Source organism: Amblyomma americanum, chromosome 1 (assembly GCF_052857255.1).
Source record: "Amblyomma americanum isolate KBUSLIRL-KWMA chromosome 1, ASM5285725v1, whole genome shotgun sequence".
In the NCBI taxonomy this organism is placed as follows: Eukaryota; Metazoa; Arthropoda; class Arachnida; order Ixodida; family Ixodidae; genus Amblyomma; species Amblyomma americanum.
The window spans coordinates 302,087,059-302,112,804 of record NC_135497.1 but is presented as its reverse complement, the minus strand read 5'-3'; the positions used below and the strand labels follow the sequence as shown (position 1 = coordinate 302,112,804).

At 50.9% G+C, this 25,746-nt stretch overlaps 1 non-coding gene across 1 annotated transcript; it reads left to right on the top strand.

Annotated features, from left to right (window-relative positions):
• The first annotated feature begins 1,874 nt into the window (after positions 1-1,874).
• LOC144116854 (U6 spliceosomal RNA) lies at positions 1,875-1,977 on the top strand. Its single transcript, XR_013311976.1, has one exon. It is a non-coding gene; the product is annotated as a U6 spliceosomal RNA (small nuclear RNA).
• The last annotated feature ends 23,769 nt before the right edge of the window (positions 1,978-25,746 follow it).

Here is a 25,746-nt window from a genome sequence, read left to right as displayed (position 1 = left end):
AGCGAGAACTCAACTTAAATAATTCTATTCTCACTTTCAACAAAAATTACTTCTATAAAAATTTCATAAATGAAAGGCAATAATTTTTCACCGTAACCCGCTATTGTTTGTATTTCTATTTAGAACACCTCAGGGTGAAATTAGCGACTGTTTTTGGCTCAAGACGCTCTTTTTGCAACTTTGGTATTTTTTTTACTTCCATGTAAGCAATTTCAGTTTTATTCATTCTGTGCGGTGAATATTTCTATAATGATTTTTTTCCGTTTCTTCTGCAAACTGCTTGCTCGTCTGGCAACTTCTGATCGCTGACGTCAGAGGGGCATTCCCGACCCGCGTCGTCTGCTGCGCGCTGTTGAGGTGCTCGCATGCACACCGTACACGGCGGTCGCTCGAGAAATATTTTTTTTTTTAGCTTGTAGAAATAAAACGCATTTTCAGTGTTTTCTTTTCGGAAGCCGTAAGCTTAGTACGCTAAATGAGTGATCCTGAAAAAAGCGGACTTGCTCGTGGCATCCCTTTTCGGATTGTTGAGGAAACAGAAATCGATGGACCCCAGCTTTATTATTTACCCTCATACCCATGTTATTTTTATGTTATCAATATGGTTTCTTTTGACCAGTCAAGTGCTCCCGTATGTGAAAAGCGGCACGTGCCGTGCATGCCTTCGACGATGCGCGCCGTGAAAGCCGCAGAGTTTTACAGCTGGCTAACAATTTCTTGTACGCTATTCATCGGCTCGATAATGAAGCTCCAATTATCACAATGTGGCACTAGAGTAACCTTGAGGCACGAAAGGAGCAGAGAAAAGTGCCGAATGAGGCGACTTCCCGCTACACGTGTGCAATAATTGTAAGTCGAACATACATTCCGTTCGGCTCGTAGAAATAAATAAATAAATAATTGTTTTTTTGGGGAAAGGAAATGGCGCAGCATCTGTCTCATATATCGTTGGACACCTGAACCGCGCCGTAAGGGAAGGGATAAGAGAGGGAGTGAAAGAAGAAAGGAGGAATTAGGTGCCGTAGTGGAGGGCTCCGGAATAATTGCGACCACCTGGGATCTTTAACGTGCTCTGACATCGCACAGCACACGGGCGCCTTAGCGTTTTTCCTCCATAAAAACGCAGCCACCGCGGTCGGGTTCGAACCCGGGAACTCCGGATCAGTAGTCGAGCGCCCTAACCACTGAGCCACCGCGGCGGGTCGCTCGTAGAACCCCTTGGAAGGAACCAAGCCGCTTGCAGAACCCTACGCGACTCGAATGCTTTCACTGCCCGCGCCGATGAATTGTCGCCGCCACCTAAATGATGCTTGAAATTAATAGCAGATCATTTAGTGTTTACTGTGCGTGCGCATTGTGGCCTAGGAATGCGGCGATCACGACAACTGCAGCCCCGCGCTGGGGTTGTTTACATAGGTGTGCGCAAACAGTACTGCTCATTTGCTTGGCATACAACGCAAGGTAGGCTCTCCTTATCGTAAATATTACATAGTATTGCTCACAAATTGTAGTTTTACTCATTTACACTATCAGAACACTGCAATAAGCGCGGCTGATGCTATATCGCCTGCTTTGGACACGCTTCACCTGGGACCGGCGCTTCCCGCTAATTGTATCTGCTTCCTCTTATCTCTTCAGTGTTTGATTTTGAAGCGCTCTAGCTAAAAATCCATTTGGAAATTACTTGAAGTAATGAAAATAACCTGATTTGTTGTTCACAGTCGACGCCGACGGCTGCTCCCGGCTACCTCCAGTAGATGCTGTGCAAACCGGGTCACATATCGCCACTTGCCCCTTACTGTATACGCGTGCCCTGCGATGTATGCAGTGGTCGCTTTGGGGCCACTGTGGCCAAAACTATTCTCGACAGCTATGCACTTCCAAAGTACATATACTAAAATTGGAACGATACAGAGAAGATTAGCATGGCCCCTGCGCAAGGATGACACGCAAAATCGTGAAGCGTTCACACATTTTTAGGAGACGCAACCAGCCGGTGGTGGCTTGTCGCCATCACCGGTCGCTACTTCATCGGCGTCGAGTGGAACGCTGAGTCACCACGTGACGGTCAGTCAGCCGCTCGATCTGCGAGCAGTGACCGAAATGGACACAGGAAAGCTCGCGGGGAAGCACGCGAGGGACGCGGATGATAATTCCGATGGCGCTGTCTCGCCCCAGGCAAAAAAGTCTGCCCCAAGCTCCGCTCTTGGCGGGGCTCCCTAAAGGAGTGCTGTCACTGTCGACGCTCTGTATCACCATCATGGCGTTAGTGCACCTTCTCTCCCTGAATGTTCAGGGATTTAGGTCGCCGGACAAGCAGAGAGAGGTGATGCACTTCGCCCGAGCGCAGGGCGTCGACATCCTGTTTTTAAAGGAAACTAACCTACGTTACCCACGCGAGGTCTCCGATTTTAAGTCCAGGTTTTGTGTTCATGCTTTTTTTTCGTTAACTACTTCTGTTTCGTGCGGTGTTGGTGTGGTTTTTGTTAACAGCTCTTTTCGCTCTGGCGCGCACTGCATTTACGGCATTGACCGTCGCACACTTGCGGTGGATTTTTATTTGGGTAGCAGGCGTGTCAAGGCGGTAGTGGTCTATGCACCAGCCCGCCGTTCTGATTCGTCTAGTTTCTTTAATTTGTTAGATTCTTTTTTGTTCGACTCTTATCCTTTTTTTCTAGTTGGCGATTTCAATTGTGTTCTAGATCCCGTTCGTGATGTTCGCGGTCCAGGCCAGGGGCGACCCTACGCCGGGGCACGGTCACTGCGGTATATTTGTATTCAATTTTCTTTGACCGACGCGTGGGTACAACTACATGGTGACAGTTTTGGTGCTACCTGGGAGAGGGGCAGGTCGGCTAGTCGTCTCGACAAATTCCTGTTTCCACGCGAGTTGGATTGTTGTGTGGTATCGTGTGACGTGCTCGCGTTTCCCCCGGGCACCCCACGTATTAGCGACCATCGACCTCTGTCAGCAGTACTGGACATGGGCGGTGGCGCCCCCCGTGTCGGAGCGTGGCGTATGGATCCATGTCTGCTGACAGATTGGTGGAGCGTGACTTCTATTGAACAGGCGTTGTGAGGCCCAGTTGGAGGCGTTGCAAGTGCCAACACCTGGGATGACCTCAAATCGACATGGCGGGCGCTTTTAGTTAGCGAAGGGCGCAAACGCAGGAGGCGTATATCGGAGCAGATAAACACCACCCTTGCCCGTATTCGCATCGTGCAGCGCGGCGCGCCGCTTACCTTTGCCATGCGCGATTACCTCGCCCTTTTAAAAGCGCGCTACCACATGCTACTACGCCAGTCCTCGCGAGCCGCAAGTCAGGCACTAGTGCAGGGTAGACCTGTGTCTGATCCAACAGTGCTGCGGCAGGTGCGCGCAGGTAGTCTTGATGAGACACGACAGGTTCGCGTGGAGGAGGTCGTTTTGCCGGATGGTTCTAGGAGCAGCAGCGCGGCTGTCATCTCTCCCGTTTTTAAGCGTCACTTCTCACAACTGTTTGTTTCTGAGGCCGGACGGTGGGACGCCGCCTCCTTCGCAGGCCGGAGGCCGGAGTCCTTCAGAGAGAGCCGTATTGTCCTTATCCTTAAGCCTGGCGGGAGCCCATCTGACCCGCAGGCGTGGCGCCCGATCACACTGCTTAATGCAGATTACAAGATTGTGGCGTCACTGCTGGCTAAAAGGTTGAGTACGGTTTTAGGGGAGCTCATAAGCCCTGCACAGACATGCAGTGTGCCCGGACGATCGGTGTTCTCGTCTCTCGCACTAACGCGTGACTTGTTCACGTTCACCTCGAGAACGGGAATACTAAGTTGTTTCGTCTCACTTGATCAGGCTAAAGCCTTCGACCGAGTTGAGCACCGCTACCTTTTTGGAGTTCTCGGGGCTTTCGGCTTTCCGTCCGAGTTCGTGGCGCGGTTAGCGCAGTTGTACTCCGGCCTTACAGCTCGGTTGTTTTTTAACGGTTCGTTGAGCGACCACTTCAATATCGATCGCGGCATACGACAGGGTTGTCCCATGTCGCCTTTGGTATTCGTGTTGTGTTTAGACCCACTCCTGCGGCGCGTAACTGAGTGTCCATCGGAGCGCGGGTTCCCTTTGCCTGGCCAAGGTCAGGTGAAGGTGTCCGCGTACGCTGACGACGTGTCCCTGTTTTTGCGAAACGAGGACAGCTACGCAGCGTTCTTACGGCTTTTTGCGCGTTACAGCGAGCTGTCCGGCGCCCTGCTTAACAGGGGCAAGAGCAAAGCTCTGCGCTTTTGGCGCTTTTACGTCAGACCTGCTGGGCGACGTTGAGTGGGTCTCGGCGGTCAAGGTCCTTGGCGTCGTGTTCCTCTCCTCAGGAGAGGTAGCTCGCGAGTCGTGGTCGCAGTTAAGAACGACCGCAGAGCGACGTCTCGCAGAGGCAGCGCGTTTTCGCTTGTCGCTATCTGAGCGCGCTTTTGTAATCAGATCATCTGTGTGCGCGCCACTCTTCTACGCAGCTCGCGTCGCCTGTCCGCCGCGCACATTCATGCGTCGTTTGGCCACACTTTGTGGCGCTTTCTTCTGGGCGGGAAAGACTGAGACCGTCGCCCGCGCGCTCCTCCGCCTTCCCACGCGCATGGGCGGGTTCAGCTTGCCCGATTTACGCACCATGTGCAGTGTTCTAGTTGTCCGAGGCGTCCGCGACCTGGTCAACGTCACCGACTACCCGGGGAGGGGACTTCTCGCCTACCTTCTTGGGACGTCGCGGCGCCTCTTTTTTGGTCCGGTAACAGGTCCTTCAGCCGAACTGCCGCCGAGGTTTTTTAGGTATGTATGTCGGGCGGCCGAGTCTCTCACAGCCGCTCTGCCCGAGGTCGACGTCACTAAGACACAGGCCTCCCGTGTTTGCGAGCTCCTTGCTATCCAGGAGGCTACTCCAGAAATGCTCGCACGGAGCAGGCGGGTGCGGTGGCGAGATTTGACGTCTGGCACTCTTCCACCAGACGTTCGTGACTTCGGCTGGCTGCGAGGCTGGAGGGTCTTGCCCACGGGAGTCCGTGTTGCAGCGTGGGGCATCGCCCCCTCTTCGCGGTGTCCTCAGTGTGGCGACACTGAAACCCTGCAGCATGCCATGTATGACTGCGTGGTGGCTAGAACGTTTGGGCGGCTCATGTCGCGTATGTTTTTTGTCTCCATGAACTACCGCACCCGGCCACGTGAGTCATTTGTGCGGCTTCTGCTCTGTGTGGGTGCGTTTGTTTTGTGGCGGCAGAGAGGCGTGGCTTCCTTGCAGGGTCGACCTCAGCGGGCCATGTTCCCATTGTTGATGAGGGTGAGAACGCGGCTCTTCGAACAGGCGTGCTTAGACTGGGTCACCCTCGACGAGGAAGAATTCCTACGCCGGTGGAGCACCCGGTTCATCAACACAAGCAGGGTCCGCGTCACCGTGCAGCTCCTGCCATACTGAGTGTGCTGTGCGCTCCTTGTGTGCGGCGATTGTGCGCGGTGTGTTGTGCGTGCATGCCCCGCGTGCTTCCCCCCGCGCGTATGGACCCTCTTTTGAACTCTTTTGGAGTTTTATGCGTTTTGTAATTGTGCATTTTATGCCAACGTGCATTTTTGCATAAGTAGATTGCCGCTAAAGCATGTCATTAGTTTATGTTGGGCGACATTACTCGCCGTTCTGTGCCTATGTTTTTGCGAGGGATACCAGTCCCTTCCAGGCCCGTGGTCAATAAACTTCTCTTCAATCTCGACAGCTATTTGCAGGCGTTAAACCTTGCGAGTTCGCTCACCGCAATTGCCGAAATTGCACACACGAATCCTGCGTACTCGCTAGGCCTCGTCACGAAAGCGGCCAACGGTGGAAATTCAAGCATCTGGCAGCAGTTCCCCGCAGATCCGTAAGACAGTGTGGAAACCGCCGATCGCCTTCCCATCGGTCTAGTTTAACCGGACCCTATCCCTATACCGAAGAATAACTGCGGTACTATTATCAACGCTTTTGCGGTACCAGTCACTCATATATGGGGGACGACTGCAACATCGATCGCCCGCGTAAGAACAGGGGCGAATGGGAACTCGCTGCGCACATTGCAGCAACGAGAGCAGACGTCGTTGCTACGCGTATGCCCTGGTGACGTCACTATAACATTGAATAATGGCGGTCGCTGTAGGTGGGCGGAGTTTCCCGTTCTCAATTTCGATCTATTTTTGGAGTAGAGAGCGCGTCCAGAGCAATCAAATTTCGAAAACTGAGTCATAAGCTCTTGTATTAATTACTGAAGCACAAAACTTCAATATGAAAAACGACCATGTCATGGCCCCTTTAAGCTGAAATGTTAACCATGTTTGTGTAAAAATACTCTTAAAACGCCACATTTCTTGCTTTTTTACCGAACCAAGAAAGCACGAAAAATTCTTGCATGGCTTCATTAACAAAACCAAATTAAGAGAACAACGCAAGTGAAATACTCTAAATTAAGATTTGTTATTGTATCCTGTTTCACGTATGAGTTTAAGATGTTTAACTTCAACGAACTTTTGCGCCTTGCGGAAACTACAACGAGCGCTCACGTGAGAAAAAATAATTTAGGGAAATATTTTATGCGAAGTCTATTCACGTAATCGCCAACTAGCACAATTTTTTTCAAGAAAATCGGCTGTGGCCGCTGTTGGTGTGGGACGTTTAGTGTGGCATTAATGACCCATGCCATTATGCACATTTTTAAGAACGCTGCCAGAAAGCAATAGTTTTGAAGCAAAATTTATATTCTTTTGCTCATGTTTACAACAACGGGTGAAAAAATTTTCGACTGGGTTTTCTTAGTCGACACATTGAGAATGCGCGCGCTTTCCACGTAAACATGTCAGCATAGACCAGCACCCACCGGGGCGCGTTCGGCCGGTCCATGGGAGCGCCATGGCGGCAGCAGCGCCGCCGCGCGTCAGTCTGAGATTTTAGCTTTTTCGTTCTTGCGTGGGGCTTCCTGTTTCTCCACTAACCCTTATGTACTGCACTCTGTAGTAGGACCTACAGAACTAGAGACTGCAAACTTGGCGGGGTCCGAGTGTGATTAGCCCGTTCCTCTTTAACTTTGCTCTCGCACGGCTTCCCAACCACTCCATCCGGGTGGCCATCTACGCCGACGACATCGCCATAGTTGCTTCGGCGCCCACCCTGGACGGACCCGAGCACCGAGGAGAGGTACTGGCGTCGCTCGATGCTATCACACGGTACCTGGCGCGCATCGGCCTGTCAGCCTCCCCAGAAAAGACAGTGGCGATGCTGTTCAGCCGAAGGTGCCTCGCAGCCAACACCACGCCTCCCCTTCAGCTGCAAGGCACTCCACTGCCATGGCAGAACAGAGGGAAGTACCTCGGGCTGCACATCAACGCCAAGCTCAACTACAAGGCCGCAATCGGTGAGCTGCGTTCGACCAACAAGCGCGTGACCGATTTCGCGTCCCGTCAGCTCGCGCACGGAAAGGGCGTCCCGCTCACCCTTCCCCTTCGTCTGTACGAGGGTACCGCAACGGCGCGCGTACTATAGGCACCGTGCAGGAGCAACTCCGGCGCGATGCGCGCGCCCCTCGCGGCGGAATGGACAGACCGGGTGGGAGACGTGCGGCGGCCCGCGCAGCTCAGCTGCGGCAAACTGCCCGGTGGCGCGTCAAATTCTTCCTTCGCTCGTTGCTTTGGTGACATTCTGTGGTCACAGATGAACTGCTGCGCAGGAGTCTGCAATAGCACATACTTCAACTCGCCAGGGTCGATGTTTTTCACGTCCCCAAACAAGTTCTACGAAGAAAGGCGACAGGAACAGTGGATGGCTCTCGTCTCGACGAGCAGTGAGCCGGCAATCATGTCAGTATTCGCCACATGATGTTCTTCCCTAAATAGAAAAAGAAGGCACTCTACAAACCCCTGCATTCGTAGTTTTTCTCACCATCTGAAAATAATCGAGCCATTCCGCAATGTTGCCCTCGTATTTTCTGTTCCCATTTAGCCTACCCGACCGAAGGAAACGGCCTGCACTAGGAACTCCAGAACGTGTCTGGTGGCGCGCGCGGACGTAGATAGCTATTTCATAACGCTCAATTAACCTGCGATTTGGTCTATATTCTCCAAACGGGCCCGCTATAGCGTGCGTAAAGCACCAGCACCATGTAAAAAAAGTAACGAACTAGCACATTGGCGTTCGCCGCAGTGACCGTGAAATATGGAAACCGCATCACCTGATTCATAGTGTGTATATTGTGTTTGCTTGACATTTAGGTCGCCAATTCAAGTGATTTCTTCCAATATGTGAAAAGAAGTAGCCGGCGTCGCTGTCAGGCACCAACCTTTGCTGCCATATCTGAACATATAAAGTTAACAACATAACCCTTTGAAATTACTGCACAAGACTACGTCATTGTTCCGTCTACCGAGAAATGCCACCTCTTCTGCATACCTGGCAAGTTGGCCGATGTAAGGTTTTGATCAGCTTCCCGTATTTCAATGCGTTGTTTTCTGATGTCTCTCTTGCTTAGAATTGTATTTCAATACGTTATATTTTATTTCTCTGTTGGATAAAGTAGGTTCATTTGCTTTAGTTTTTTTTGTGCGTCCTTACACTCCTTGTTTCTTTTTTTTCTCCGCACCTACACCCTTTTCTTCCAGCTCCACCGCCGTTTCCCTTCTCGAGTGGTTTGACAATCTCCCCCGCCCTCTTCTCATTTTTTTCTACCCGTCCTTCACTCTCCTCTTCCTGCCTTGTTGCAGTGCTCTCCTCTAATTGTAAATCAAGTCTTTCTCGGTACTTTTGTTCTCTTTTGATGACTGTAACTTCTTTTTTTTTTTTCCGGAGACGTGTCCCACAAGCACCCGGCTTCGACACAGGCTAATATGTGTCCATTTTCCAATAATAATGGAATTCACTTAACAAAACACGTTGTGGGGCTAGTTGGTGAAGCATAGTTTCTCGAAGATCTTCATACCGCTACAAAAAGCAAGGACACAGGAAGAGGTACACAGGACGGGCGCTGACTCCAACTAACTTTAGCGAGGCTTCGACAACCTTCATTTATACACAACGAAGGACCAGAGCGCATGCGGGTGAAATATTTCTGGTAGATTAGGGAGCGCAGACTGCATGCTATCGTCTATTTAATAATCTGTATTCGCTGCCTCGCAAGGAAACTGATGTGGTGCGGACGCACGTGTCGCCCCTTTGTTTGATAAAAAATGCTTCGGCCGATTCGCGTGCTAATCCATCCTTACTTATGCTTAGAATTTTGATACGTTCAAGTCGTGGCTCACAGTTTTGGCCGTTCTCATCTTTGCACGAGCGGCAGTGGGCGTGTAGATTTTCAAACGATTCTGAAGCGTTACTAAGTGAACGTTCATGTTCCCTGGCACGTTTGTTCACACAGCGGCCGGTCTGTCCGACATATACTTTGCCACATTTAAGGGGGATCTCATATACCACACCCATGGCACACTGCAGGTACGGCTTTGCGTGCTTCATGTCGCAGCCGGAACTGTCAGGGTTGTTGCTGCTGACCTTGGGACACATCTTAATAATAATAATAATTGGTTTCTTGGGGGGAAAGGAAATGGCGCAGTATCTGTCTCATATATCGTTGGACACCTGAACCGCGCCGTAAGGCAAGGGTAAAGGAGGGAGTGAAAGACGAAAGCAAGAGAGAGGTGCCCTAGTGGAGGGCTCCGGAGTAATTTCGACCACCTGGAGATCTTTAACGTGCACTGACATCGCACAGCACACGGGCGCCTTAGCGTTTTTCCTCCATAAAAACGCAGCCGCCGCGGTCGGGTTCAAACCTGGGAACTCCGGATCAGTAGTCGAGCGCCCTAACCACTGAGCCACCGCGGCGGGGCGACACATCTTGGACACATCTTGGCCAGTTTATTTGGCGCAGAGAAGACCAGCGGCACGCCGTGATTGTTGCCAACCCTTTTCAGGTTGTGGGACACCAGTTGAGTCTACGAGCTACCACGCAGACGACGAACTTCACCTGCATCCGTTGCTTCCGGCGGTGAACAGGATCATCATCTGGCAACGTGGTGCCAGTACCAGCGCGGAAGTTCCCCGACTACAAAATCCGCTGCGCCGCTGGAGCCATTTGGGGCACGACACCACATATCAACCGGTCATGCAGACGCCTTTCCTTCTACTGCAGGCTATCTTATCCTGGACCATCCCCACCACACCTTTCAACGTTTTCCGTTTGCGACCCTCTGCTGTGCGCGGCGCCGAAGAATCCGCCTGGCTGCCAGTTGAGTCTACGAGCTACCACGCAGACGACGAACTTCACCTGCATCCGTTGCTTCCGGCGGTGAACAGGATCATCATGTGGCAACGTGGTGCCAGTACCAGCGCGGAAGTTCCCCGACTACAAAATCCGCTGCGCCGCTGGAGCCATTTGGGCCACGACACCGCATATCAACCGGTCATGCAAACGCCTTTCCTTCTACTGCAGGTTAGTTACCTACCCTGTGCCACATGTTTTCGCACTAGTGATCGCTTCCTGCTAGCGGTGTCGTGCCCCAAAGACGCCAAAGACGCCATTGTCTTTTGCCATAGATTGTAATGTATTGCCTCCTCCTCTTGTCTTCACGCCCATTTTGCTTCTCTTTTGCTCATTTTATCTGGAGATATCGAACTAAACCCAGGCCCTACCGAAAACGATGCCCCTCCGACCCTCGAATCTATCTCACAGGCCATATTACGCATAGAATCGAGCCAGAACACTATACTTTCTGAGCTCGCCTTGATCAGGTCGACACAAACAACCACTGAAGACTCTGTGCGTCGACTTTTATCACGCGTCGAAGTACTCGAAAAAATTGCTGAAAACAACCCTGAAAATGATGCCGCATCTAAAGCTACCCCGGACTTGACTAAACTTTCTTCTGACGTCAAACTGCTGACGACCAAGTACGATGACGCCGAAAATCGCTTACGCCGCTCGAACTTATTGTTCTTTGGAATCACAGACGATCTCGGTGACACTTGGGCACAATCTGAAGAACGCGTTGTTTCTTTCTGCTCGGACAAGCTTGACATTTCAATTGAAAATCATCAGATCAAACGTGCGCATCGATTGGGTCGATTCGAGGTAGGCAAAAACCGCCCAATCATTGTAAAGCTAACGCATTTCAAAGACAAATCAGGGATATTGCTTGCTGGTCCGAAGCTGAAGGATACATCGTTTTCTATCCGCGAGGATTATTCAGCCAAGGTACTCGTGGCTAGAAAGAAACTTTTCACTTATGGTCAACAGAACAACGCCTCATTCAAGATTCGTTTTGACAAGCTGCTGATTGGCAAAAAGGTTTTCACTTATAATGCAGATACGGATTCCGTTGTCGAACTAAAACCATAGCGATTACTGAAAACACCGAGACCCCCACAATCGCCTCATTCCAATCCTTCACATCGCAATCGCTCAATCGATACCTACAATAATGTTTCGCTTTTGCTGACAAATATTCGGAGTTACCTGCCCAAAAAAGAATCGGTTGAGGCGCTTCTCGACGACCACAGCACTGACATCGCATTATTCACTGAATCCTGGCTAACATCCGATATAGATGATATCGAACTTTTGCACGACAATCAATCATTTCACTCCTACCGGCGAGACAGAGTTGGTCGTCGGGGAGGCGGCATTCTCGCTCTGGTGAAAACAAGCCTTTCTTCTACCACAGTTCATATCAATTGCCATAGCGAAATACTCTGCATCAAATTTAATTTTCCCTCTTGCACCAACATTCTAATTGCATGCTATCGAGCCCCCGACACGGATCCTTCCTTCATAAGCGACCTTCACTCTGTTCTTGAAGATTTGCAGTCTAGATTCTCTCATGCTAACTTCATACTCTGTGGCGACTTCAATTTTCCAGACATCGATTGGGAAAACTTGACTGCGTCATCTCGTCCATCAAAATATTTCTTGGATCTGGTCCTTACGTTTAACCTTACCCAAACAGTGTGTGCACCAACTCGAGGCTCAAACATACTAGACCTCGTCCTTGTATCCAATCCAGAATTAGTTCAATCGCTTTCGTGTACTAGTGGTCTAAGTGATCACTGTATCATAACTTTCAACCTGTCCATTGAAATTCCTATACGCCAACCGTCTGTTAAATACATCCGTGATTATTCTAAGGCCGATTTCCCAAGCATTAACTCCCACCTTGAAGAATTTCTTCAGACGTTTCAAATTTCCATACATAGCAGATCCGTGAATAACAACTGGTGTCTATTTAAAGAGAAAATGTTATCGCTTATAGAAGCTTACGTCCCGCTCATCTGCATTCGTGGGGATGCCAATAAACCATGGTACTCAAATGCGCTGAGGAAGTTGTCGCGAAAGAAAAAACGCCTATTCCGTAACGCAAAGAAATCAGGATGCGCTAGGAAGAGGGACAAATACCTTGCAAGTCTGCACGAATACACGCAGTTATTACGATCTTCAAAACGAAAATTCTACTGTCACGATCTCATTGAGATAATGCGGGTAAACCCCAAGAAGTTTTGGAACTTGCTCACGCCCAATAAAAACAGTTCGCACAATATTTCCCTGAAGGCACGAGACGGTTCCGATGTCCCAATTTCCGAGCGCTCCGACGTCATGAATTCCTATTTCACGTCCGTATTTACGCAGGAGCCAACAGCAAGCATTGTTTCCGTGCCAAGTCTAAACTATGCACCTATGCCACCTGTTACCATCACAGCAGAGGGAATTTTAAAACTCATAGATAATCTAAAGATATCCACTTCCCCTGGACCAGACAACCTCCCTGCTAAGATTTTTAAAGCAACTAAATATTTCACGAGCCAAATCTTACAACTCATTTTTGCCCAGTCTCTTAACACTAGTCAGATTCCAGACGACTGGAAATTAAGCAAAGTTGTCCCAGTTTTCAAAGCTGCAGATCGCTCCGACCCCTCAAATTATCGACCAATTTCACTGACATGTATCTCTTGTAAACTTTTCGAACATATAATATACTCGCACATCGCATCTCACCTTGACCACAACCGTTTCTTCTTTCCCAATCAGCATGGTTTCAGGGCAGGTTTTTCGTGCGAAACTCAGCTGTTCGAACTTACAACTGATCTTCACCTAAATCTAGACTCCGCCTTCCAAACCGATATAATTTATTTAGATTTCGCCAAGGCATTCGATCGCGTCCCTCACCAGCGTCTCTTTTCCAAACTCTCAGCTCTGTCACTTGACCCGCTTGTCTTATCCTGGATCCACTGTTTCTTAACCAACCGCTTGCAATTCACCGTCATCGCCAGTCATGCATCTCAAACTACTAGAGTAATCTCCGGGGTTCCCCAAGGATCGGTTCTTGCTCCATTACTCTTTTTAATCTTCATCAACGATTTGCCATCTGGTATTTTATCATCTGTCCGTCTCTTTGCGGATGACTGCGTCATTTATCGCCGCATCAACAATAGCAGTGATCAGGAATTATTACAGGATGACCTAAGCCGAATTCAGAAGTGGTGTTCCGACTGGCTAATGCAGCTCAACGTTTCTAAATGTAAGTTCATGCACATCTCACGTAAACGTTCGATTCTTCATTTTTCGTACTCCCTGAACTCCATAGCGCTGTCTCAAACTAATTCATACCGGTACCTCGGCATCGAGATAACAACCAACCTACCTGGGCTAATCACATCACGAAACTATGTGCTAGTGCCTCCAGATCACTCGGATTCATCAGGCGATCACTTTCCATGTCCACAGCAGCCACCAGACAACTAGCATATGAAACGTACATTCGAACTAAACTAGAATACGCCTCAACAATATGGAATCCTCACCAAGCCTACTTGATAGATTCACTCGAAGCCATCCAGAATCGGGCAGCACGCTTCATCACCTCACAGTATAAATCTCAGCTCAGCATCACAGCGTTGAAATCATCCCTCGGCATCAAGTCATTAGCCTTTCGCAGGAAAACTTCAATTCTTTGTTTTTTTCACAAACTGTACTTTAACTTTCCAGCACTTCGAGAAAACCTTCTACGAGCTCCGGTACGATCATCTCGTCGTTTATTTAACTCCTTAAGCATACAGCGTTTGCACGGCTCCACCAATTATTTCAATAAATCTTTCCTTCCCAGTGCTATAGAAAGCTGGAATAACCTCCCCGAACACATTATAATTGAGACTAATCCTTCCAGATTCAGACAGCTCCTAATCGACCATCTCAACGACAAATAATTTTTTCCTGCACCCTATGCCAGCTTCCAAGCCCTGCTAACTGACCATCCTGTGCTACTTCCAAAGTTGCAATTTGTTTTTGTTTATATTTCTGCTACACTCTGTCATGACGTGATTATTTGAATTTGTTACTTCTGTCTTTTTTCGTCTTGTTCTACTTTTTTTCTATTCTATATTTTCTATATTTTTCTGTATTTTTATATTCCTTCTATATTTATATTAATTCTATTTATATTCATGTATGACGGCTGAACACCCCTGTAACACCCCCCCCCCCCTTATGTAATGTCCCTGACGGGACCCTTAAGGGTTAATAAATGATGATGACCCTATGTATATAGGGGATAACCACGTTGTGGTCTCCTTGCTTTCTTTGGTCTCCCTTTGACCTTCTGCAATAGTGTCCCCGTGACCGCTGTCAATACGGTCACGGAGCCACTATTGCAGAAGGTCAAAGGGAGACGAAATAGATTGCGCCCAATAAGTTGGCCAAGATGTGTGGCCAAGATACAGGCGGGAAAACAAAATTATTAAGTCAGGCGTATCTTGAAGCAAGTAAAAAAAATCAAATTCGTATGTTCCAATCGGAACATTTGTAAGTAAAGGGTTTGCCTAGTATGCTGGATCAGCGACCTCCTGTGCGCATACAAGTGCGATGTGGAGGGAATGATCAAAGGGCGTCTTGACCGCCGCTACATGCCGTCCTTTAAACACTGTTCTGTGATCAGAAGAGAATTTGCGCCCCACCGGAGAGACAATTGAAACCTTTGAAAGTAATTCTGCTTGTCTACTACGTGAGTTACCTCAATTATTCGCACAGACAGGGAGATGCCTCTCTCTATGAACTTAGCCGGCCGACGTACGCGAATTTTCAGACCTTTCTTCAGCTTCAGCTTCAGCTTCTTCAGCACCTTTTCCTTCCTCCTCCAGCGCCACTTCCTTCGCAGCGTTCTTTTTCTCTTCGCTTTCTGAGCTTTTGCCTCAGTGCGTCCCCACCTCTCCCAACAATCTCCCTCCGGCCATACCGTACGGTCGACGTGCTCGTGGCTGGCTTTGTGTCGCGTTGTACCACACGTGGGGGCTGCCACAAATCTAATTCTGTATTTTTCTACTTTTTAATCGTGTTTTCTTATCCCCTCCTCTCGGTTTTTTTGTGCTTTTCTCCTTATTCCTAGGAACCATTTCCTTGTGTCGTCTGCTTTGTTTCTTCTCGTGCTTTGCTACTTGGAAACAAACGCCAGCATAAAGCCAGGGCTCGTCCATGTTTCTCTGTCTGGTGTATTCACGTTCCCGCACTGTTTATCCATCGCTGTGTCACTCCAACTAGCCCAAATCGCCACCACCTTGCTGCAACAATCCCGAAAACCTTCCGACGGCCGCACCAAAATAGGCGCTCGCAAGACCCAGGCAGCCGCGACTCTCCAAACGGATTTGCTCCGGCGGCCACCGGCGGCGATGCCTGTTCGCCAAGAGTGCTGACCCCTGGGTTCTTGCACGGTGCCCATAGGTGAGGCCGCTCCTTCAGATTCGTCCCGCACAGTGAGCACAGTTGGACTGGAATCAGCACGCAGCCATGCGGAGGTTCGCGAGCCTCCTGAAGGGCCCAAACATCGGCCGAACCCACGCGGAAATGCGTGTTTGGCCGGTCTCGCTTCGTGCGGAACGCACGCAACTCAACCACATCGAGCGCCTGCACCGAGCGCCCGGCACGGCCAAAATCGTCGCTCACCTTAGGGAATCGACGCACTCGCACATGGGACATGCACAGCGGGACTTTGACTTTGTCGTCCGAGCGCGGCCAGCCCCATTCCCACCACGCCAGCCACCCCATCTCGTGCCGGTGCTCCGAATCGAGACGACCATACCGGGAGTGCAGTCCAAGAACCGCACGCCGCACTGCGCAATCCTGCAGGAGCCCGCCCAGCGAGTGGACCTGGCCCTCGCCGCCCGTGTCTACCTGTACACCGATGGGTCCGTCTCCCAGGACGGCAACTCGGCCACCGCCTCGTGCACCGTGCCCGCAATCGGCGTCAGCAAGCGGTGCCGAGTGAGCTATATTTCATCCTCCACCATGGCGGAAGTGTCGGCACTGCACCTAACAGCCGAAATAATTGCCGAGAGGCCAGCACTGCAGCAGGCCGCAATCCTGTGCAACTCCAGAGCAGAACTCATGCAACTTCGGCGCCCCGAGCGCAGTGCGACGTGTGTGCAGTGGCTACACCGCAAGCTGTGCGCACTGAGCCCAAGAGGCTGTGACATCATCCTGTAGTGGGTGCCATCGCACGTGGGGCTCCCTGGCAGTGAGGAAGCCAACCGCCTGGCCAAGGCTGCGCACGGTAACCTGGCGGTGCCACTGTGCGGCAACATCACAGCCATCGACGTGGCGCGCCACATCATCCGGCACAAGGTGATGCTCTGCCACCCAGACCCACGCGTCGCATCGGTAAGGATGCCACGGCCACTCCCATTCCTCACCCTCAGCAACGCTGCTGCCTCTGCTCTCCTGCGGCTTAGAATCGGCTGTGTGTGGATTGCAGAACGCCGTCATCGCCTCTCCGGGCAGGGCGACCCACTGTGCGCGGACTGCATCGGCACAGAGACTGTGGAACATTTGTTGTGCTGTGCCCTGTTGGGATTCAGGTAGCGTGACTGGGCTGGAGAAGAGAGGACGATCGGAGGAAGAAAACTTGGAAAACTTTATACAAGGACTATTTACAATATCTACAAGTGCGGGAAACTGAGACTGCTTCTCAGTAAAGAGAGCTTCTTAGGAGTCGGGAGACTCTGATACCTCTTAAGAAGGGGGCTCCCCCCTGGCATCAAACCAGCAGCTCCTTAAATACTCTTCGAATTCCCCAGATCCCTAGCTGGGGAATAAAGTTCGAAGAATGATGTCCAATCACACGATGGCACTGAAGGTACCACCCACGGCAGGGCGGTCTTAATGTTTCTTCGCAGCTCGGTTGAGGGAAAGGGAACAGGACCCGGTCACGTTGTCGTCCCCGCGGCCTCCAGGTGGCCGCGCACGTGCGTCCGTACCGCGCCCATGTTGACCCGGAGGGTACCTGCATGACACAGGAATGCAGGCTGTTTCCCAGCAGGTGTAGAAAGATCTTGAACTGGTGACCGGAACGCGGAATCTCTGTCGAAGGTGCGGCACTTGGGCGATTGTTCAAATGCAGCGTGACTGAAAGGACCACACTGATACCGCACTTCGTCGTGGCGAGGACCGGAACGAATACGCTTATGGTCGTCGCTGGCATTCCTGTGGAACGCGTGGGGACGCTATTGTCGTCGCTGCTTCTGGCATTCCTGTTCGAACACGTGGGGACGCTATTGTCGTCGTTGCCTCCGGCAGTCCTGCAGTCACGTCTCCCCCAGAGGGCTCACGCACCCTCGCGGTGTTCTTCAGAGATGCCTCCCCATGCCCAACTTCGCCGAATTCCGCGGCAGGAAGGAAGTGCGAGCACAACAGCACCCCCGCCGCCAGATATTGCGCCCGGAAGATGAACTGCTCGCACGTAGCTCGGCTGACTGGGCGTGCCAGGAACCATATGCTCTTTGGGAGTCATCTAATGACCTTCAGTGCCGAAGATCGGCATCGCATCCCCTCGTCAGAGGGCCGTTTTGGGAAATTCTCTGCAATGCTAGCCAAAACGGATCACAGACGCCAAACTACACCTGACAGAAGCACGTGCCCTAAGAACCCACTCATCCCGCCAGACCACAACTCAGGGCCAAAACTACACTTAGCAAAAAAACTAAAACTAAAACTGAAAGAGATCAAATGTTTTGCCTGAATGAACACATGGTATCTCCCGACGAGTAGTATTGACAGGGCGCCTGTCCAAGGCATGTGCTCCCGCTCGAGGCGCACTTGGATAGGAAAAAAATTCGCAGTATGACATCAGGTTGGTGCTTAGAGGGCACACGGTACGGAATAGGTGACTTGATTTGGCTGACGTGGCGTTCAATTTTGCCCGCCCCAATACCTAGAGTCAAGGTACGTTGCACCACTCGCTCTCACTTATCCTTGGCCGAAATAAGGAAACGTACTCCTAGTTCTGTTACCTGATTATGAACAACATTACTGCGAAGAAAGTGGGAGATATGCGCTCTCCATTAGGAAGAGAATATGAAATAAACCTCCAAAACTACAAATTTGGGGGACATTCTCTTTTGTAATATCTTTACAAGCTAAAAGGCCCGGCTTAGACCGTCGGCATTTGTGTGGAGCTTGCCTTTCTTGTAGCGAAACTCGAAGCTGTGGTGCTGGAGTGCCAGGTCCACCTCAGTAGACGACCATTTTTGGTCGTCATATTGTGCAGCCAAGTCAAAAGGCAATGGTCCGTTTCTACTGTGAAACGCAACCCGGTGACGTAGCATGCCAGTTTGTCTATCGCCCAAAACGAGGCATGCGTATACTTTTCTAGACGTGCTATACGCCTCTTCCCGCGTGCTGAGCTTGCGGCTCAAGTAAAGGACAGTCCGTGTGTGCCTGCCATCGCTTTCCTGACAAAGAATAGCGCCTTACCCGCGATCGCTGGCATTACATTGTATGATAAAGGGTTTCGAGAAATCTGCCGCTGCCAGTATTGCGCGCTCGCTTAGGGCCGTTTTCAGACTCTGAAATGTCTTCCCTTTCTTTTGGTCCCAAGAAAGATTGGCAGGCTCACCTTTTCTCAGCGCGTCGGTCAGAGGGCTCGCTAAATCAAAGTATTCCTTAACGTTATGTTGATAATAGCCTGCTAGGCCAAGGAAAGCCCTGAGTTCCGATTTTGTAGTTGGGCGACGGTACTTGGCCTCGGCGTTGGCATTGGCGTTGGCTTCGACCAACCACGTGCCCAAGATAGTTCACTTCGGCGCACCCCAGGTGGCATTTTCCCGCCCATATCGTTAAACCAGCCTCAAGCAGTCGGCTCAACACAATACGCAGGTGTTCAATGTGCTCCTCCCCGTTTTGTGAGAAAACGGCCACGTCGTCAAGGGAGGGGAGAGCGAAATCTGCAAGTCCCCGCAGCACTTCGTTCATTAACATTGAAAAACAGTACGGAGCATTTTTCAAGCCGAAGCTCAACATTACAGGGCAAAACGTGCCCGCGGGGGACACGAATGCTGCGTACCTGCTGGCGCGATCTGTGAGTGGCAACTGCCAATAACCACGAACTAAACCCAGTGTTGATATATATTCTGATTTAGCGACTGTTTCAACCCTCTCCTCGATGTTCGGAATGGGGTACGTCTGGTCCACTGTGATTGAATGCAGTCTCCGGTAGTCAACGCAAGGTCTCGGATCCTTGCCTGGAACCTCTACAATAATGATTGGTGATGTATAGTCACTTTCGCAGGGCACTAAGACGCCAAGTTCGCACATACGGCGGATCTCCCTCTCAATGATTTCTTTTTGTTTTGGAGAGACACGGTACGGTTTGCTTTTGATTTGCTGTTCGCTGGACAGCTGAATGTCATGTTCGACGAGGGTTGTTTTTCCTGGCTTGTTTGAAAACACCGCCTCAAAGTCGCGGACGACGTTTTTCATGTCTCCTCGTTGACTTTCCGTCAAACGTGGCTCTCTGTCGATTGAATTTAGCAGCTCGTTCGCTGCCTGCTCGTCCTCATGTGTGACATAAGGTATGTCTGAGATCTCTTCCTCTGGCATGTTCAGCGCCATGTTAACCATGGCCTGACGCTGCACTTAAGGCTTCATCAAATTACTGTGGATTATTCGATTGTTTATGTTCTTATATTTGACCTCATAGTTGGTGTCCGAAAGCTTGGGCACAACCTTAGCTGGCCCTTCCCATTGCACCTCAAGCTTGTTCCTTTTAAGACAGACGCAGCAACATCACCTCGTCGCCAGGTTGAAAGGTGCGCTTGCGTGCCCATTTGTCGCAGTACACTTTAGACAGTGACTGCGCTGCTCTGACATTTTCTTCCACGAGGTCTCTGGTTTTCGCAAGTCTTTCCAGTAGTTTCAGGACGTATTCCACTACACAGGGATCCTCTCCGTAACCCTCCCATGACTCCATCAGCATGTGAACAGAGTCCTCAAGTCACGCCCGTAGACTTGTTCAGCGGGGCTAAACCCTGTGCTTTCGTGGGGGACGGATCTCATTGCAAAGAGTGCTGCTGGAATGCAGCCTTCACAATCTCGCTTATGCTCAAAACTCAGAGACCTAGGTATCCGCTTTAGCACTGAGTGCATACGCTCGACTGGATTTGACTGAGGGTGGTGAATGGCACTACGGATTATTTTATTCACACACCGTTCAAAGAACGTTGTTGTCAAGCAGCTTGCGAACACGCTCCCGTTATCGCTTTGTATATCTGCAGGAACCCCACGCGAGAGAAAATTGACAAAAGGGCGTCTACAACACATGCAGAACTTAGCTCCTTCAAGGGAATGGCATCAGAAAATTTGGTTGCCACGCACAGTGAGTGGACGCTGGCAGTGGGCCGACAGTATCTATTAGAAGACGCCGAAAGGGCTCTGTAATTATGGGAACTAGTGTCATGGGTGCTTTCTATTTATCCGTCGACTTGCAGACCCGCTGACAGGTGTCGCCAGATCTAACAAGCTGTTCCACATCTTTCCAGCAGCGAGGCCAGTATTATTCGAGGGCTAATCTAGCTTTTGTTTTCTTTATGCCCAGGTGGCCCGCCCTTGCATTTCCGTGTGCGAGCTCTAGAAGCTGCCGCCGGTACTTCTTAGGCACCAGGAGTTGCTCATATGCGCGCCCCTTTGAGTCGCTGTATTTCTGGTTCTGAAGGCCTGATTTCTCATGAAAGCTGATTTTCTTTCTGGCGACTCCATCTCTCACATTATTGCTTAGAGCTCTTAAGGATGGGTCGTTTTTCTGCTCTGCAATAACTGCTTTGCTATCAACCTTAGTCAACTCCTCCCAACAAGTCGAAGCAGGTGTTAATGTCGAACCCTTCGCGTTGGTTCCTTTTGCCCCATTCTCTACGGAATTGGCAGTTCCTTGGATTTCATGAGCTACCGCTTGTTCAGGAACACCTTCATGGTCATGCTTATTCAGTTTAGATGGGTCAGTTTTTCTGCAAGGATCCCCCGGCTGGTCGGGAGAGTGTTTCGGTGCCTGCTCATTTATCGGAGTGCAGTCGAGTTTCTTTTCGAGCTTTCGCGCTCGAGGACGTGTTAGCGCCATGCAAGCCAAGCCAGAGGTGAAAGAGAGACCTTTATCTTTCAACAGCTGCTCGGATTTGTACGAAAACAGGTAGGGCAAGTATGTCGGCAAGTTTGCGCCAACTGCCGCTTCTGTGTCTAGCCTGCCAAAAGTCCACTCTAGTGTCACTTTCGCTATAGGCAAGCATGCACTCTGTTCTTCGGCGACCTGCTTAATCCAGGCGCATTCGCCGGTGTAGTTCGTGGAGGAAACACAGGACGGGTGAGCCACATCCATGGTAGCCGCTTAATCCCACAGTGCCCTGAATTTCTTGCCATTTATAACCATGTCCCGCATGTATGGCTCCAGCAATTTAAGGTTTTCCTCCGACTCTCGCACGTACGCGAACGCCATCTTTTGCTTTTTGCAGTTCAGTGAGATGTGACCCTTCTTGTTGCAATTATAGCAGACAATGGGCTTTCGCGCATCAAACGCGCGAGCTCCAGGTGCCTGCTGTTTCGGCGAATTTGGGTGACTTCATCTTGTTTTCGCTACCTCCTCCTTTTGATCCCGCTTCCTCTGTTCGGCGATCTCGGCGTGCTGGTGGCACCCTTGGGTCGGGGATTCTCTTTAAATAGCTTTCTCCCTTTTCTAACCCGTTATCGTACCCTGCCTGGCTTTGGAGGTTTCGGCGAACATAATGCTCGTCTGCGAGCTGTGCTGCTTTGTCTAGGTCTATATCTGTTAGCCTATCTTGTAGCCATATCCTCAGATCTGTAATCGCGCTATAGTACTGCTGTAGTGAGATGCACTCCAGTACCTTGTCATGGTTTCCGTGCACCTCAGCGGTCTTAAGCCACTCGTTTAAGTTGACTTTAAGCCGGTACGCGAAGTCAGTATGCTACTCTCCGCCTTCCTTTTTCTGCCTGAATCGCTGCCTAAAGGCTTCAGCAGAAAGCCGGTACTTTCTAAGCAGTGCGCTCTTTACTTTCTCCTAGTCATCACACTCTTCCTGTGAGAGGCGAGCCACCACTTCGGCCGCCACGCACGGAAGGAGAGGAAGTAACTTCTCAGACCAAGCGCTCTTGTCGATGTGCACCTTCCCGCATGCGCGTTCGAAATTTACCTAAAAGAGTGCAATATCTGCTCCCACGCGGTATGGCGAGGCGAGATGCTGCAATATCTGCCTCCCTTGCTCCTCTACCGAAGCTACAGGGCTAAGACGCGCCGTATTCCCTCCGTTCGGCGCGATTTCAAGCTTCTTGATTTTTCGAGCATGTTCTCTCAATTTTTCCTCTGCCTAACGGACCTCCCGTCTCCGTTGAGCCAACCGAAGCTCTTCTTTTTCTTTCTGCTCGCACAATTCCCGTCTTTCTTGAGCCAATCGAAGCTCTTCTTTTTCTTTCTTGCGTCCAACAATCAATTCCAAAGCCTCGTCGACCTCCTCAGTAGTCACCTCCATCTGCCGCATAACCTCGAGAATTTCTTTTTTTCTTTTCGCAAAACGTAGCGAAATCCCCAGCTCCTGGAAAATTTCGAGCAGGTCCTGCACTTTTAACTTCTCCATCGTGAGTTCCACCATGCGTTAGCAAGCCCACTAAAACAAAAGCCTTAGCTTGAAGTGGACAAAGCAGTTTCCCAAAATCAATTTCCCAGAAAACAGGAATCCGCACCAAGCATCTGCCTGTGCTAGTACGGTCTGGCGAAATGAACGGAAAACATTGGGCACTCACCTTGCCAAGGTATAGCTGACGCCTGTCAGTCAGGTAGCTGCCTCGGTCCGTTGGATCCGGTAACTTCACGTCGACGTCCCACAGCTGCCATCCAGTTGTTGGGATTCAGGTAGCGTGACTGGGCCGGAGAAGAGACGAGGACGATCGGAGGAAGAAAACTTGGAAAACTTTATACAAGTACTATTTACATTGTGTGCAAATACGGGCAACTGAGAGTGCTTCTCAGTAAAGAGAGCTTCTTAGGAGTCCGGAGTCTCTGATACCTCTCAAGAACGGGGCTCTCCCCTGGCATCAAACCAGCAGCTCCTTAAATACTCTTCGTATTCCCCAGAACCCTAGCTGGGAAATACAGTTCGAAGAATGATGTCCAATCACACGATGGCACTGATGGTACCACCCACGGCAGGGCGGTCTTGATGTTTCTTCGCAGCCCGGTCGAGGGAAAGGGAACAGAACCCGGTCACGTTGTCGTCCCCGCGGCCTCCAGGTGGCCGCGCACGTGCGTGCGGACCGCGCCCATGTAGACCCACAGTGCGCCTGCATGGCACTGGAATGCAGGCTGTCTCCCAGCAGGTGTCGAAAGATCTTGTGCTGGTGACCGGAACGCGGAAGCTCTGTCGAAGGCGCGGCACTCGGGCAATTGTTCAAATGCAGCGTGACTGAAGGGGACCACACTGATACCGCACTTCGTCGTGGCGAGGACCGGAACGAATACGCTTGTGTTCGTCGCTGGCATTCCTGATGAACACGTGGGGACGCTATTGTCGTCGCTGCTTCAGGCATTTCTGTTCGAACACGTGGGGACGCTATTGTCGTCGTTGCCTCCGGCAGTCCTGCAGTCACGTCTCCCCCAGAGGGCTCACCCACCCTCGCGGTGGTCTTCAGGGAATCCTCCCCATGCCCAACTTCGCCGAATTCCACAGCAGGAAGGAAGCGCGAGTACAACAGCCCCACCCACGCAAATGCGCGAGCGGAAATGACCGCATGGAGTCCTAACCTTCCCACAAGCAACCCGCCATAAGAAGAAAAGTGCCCTCTGCGCGCTGGCCCGGTTCTTTGATACTGCGAGTCTCCGCAGACGTTTCTAGCTGAAGCCCCGCTCCTGCTCATCACGTCTCTGATCGCCGTCGCACGGCCGAGCACACTTGCTTCGGAAGAAAAGCGTTTGCGGCTATGTAGGCTGGAAACGCCGATTGGTCGGTGGGATGCGTGTCTGCGTGACGTTTTTTCCGATTCGTCCTCGTTCTCAACCGGATGTGGGGTCGCCGCGCCTCTTTCGGCCGGTCCATAGAGTGCCTAGGGAATCACTAGGTACGGCCGTCCGCTGTGCTTGCGTGGTCCGCGGGCATTCGCTTCATGAACCTAGGCGGCGGCGCGCACGTTTAGAGAGCTGTCCAGGTATGGCTTTTTTGCGTGGGTCACTCGTCGGCGAGAGCCAGCTGAAATTTCTGTACAGTTCTCGCTTCCACGACATTTCGACGACCCACATAAGGCGCTGACCCGCGAGAAATCGCCAGCCACTTAAAGGTACGCATTTTACCTCAAATTTCGCTTCATGAAGTGTTGTACCGCTTACCTGCATGCCTTGCGCATTCCAGGACCTCGTTTTGCTGCTGCAGGAGCACGTGGCTAGTGTCGTGCTGGTGTTCAAAGTTTTGCCACGCCATTACGACGACCCACGTAAGGCGCGGTTTGAGGACCGCCGGTGTCGCCAGCTGAGCCGCCGTCTTTTTAGCCACTCTCAAGCGCTTGTCGGGCGTGCACGTTCTCAACCCCGAGGGAAGGGCTAAACAACGTTTTCTCAAGTTTTCTCGTGCAGAACTCACCGAATTGCGGCGCTTGTAACGTAACTTTTCTTGAAGCATCGTTTCTTGGGTGCGTCTGGCAAGCCGATGCTTTCCTTATTTGCCGCGGACCGATACCACGTGGCGAGAGGCCGGGACATCGACCCCAGTGCGCCTTTGTTCCTTTGCAGTGGCAAGTCCAGGGTAAAAGTGGCCACGATGATTCGCCCACTACAATCTGCCCTTTAGGATCGCTATCAGCTGCAACGGTAAGTTTCGACTCGCGTATTCTGGAAATCGCGCCTGGCCTAGGTATCCAGCATTCACACAGTGCAGTGCAGCTTTGTTTAATTTCTTAGAGACTTCTCGCGCTTTGTCGAAATTGACGGCAGCCGTGAAAATTTACATAATAGACCTGCTACAGCATTATCCCAGCGCAGTGCGCCTTATAATAAAAACATCAGGTGTCGAAGGTCATGGTCGTGTCCGAGGATTGCTTCGACAGCTGGGGCAATACCATGGGGACTGCACACGCTGTGTCGTCGCTGCCAAGTGAAGAGGCACAAAACGGCTGTCATCCTTAATAAAGACCCTTCTCGGGGCCGCCTCAGTGTTTCCTGGCATATCACACGCTTTCCACCCTGTGCACCTGTTCTCCGCATTTCCAATTAAATAGATCCTTCAAACCCTGCAGAAGGCTTGAATTAGGAACTACTGATATCAAGATGGTGCATGGTACTGGAGAAACAATAGCGGCTACAATGACAAAGTTGAAGAAGGGCTGGAGTTACACGCAAATAAAAAAAAGGTTGGGGGTACCCAGATAACAGGCTTCCATGGTCTTGGACAGGACTCCTAGTTATTCGATATAAAAGACTCAAATAAT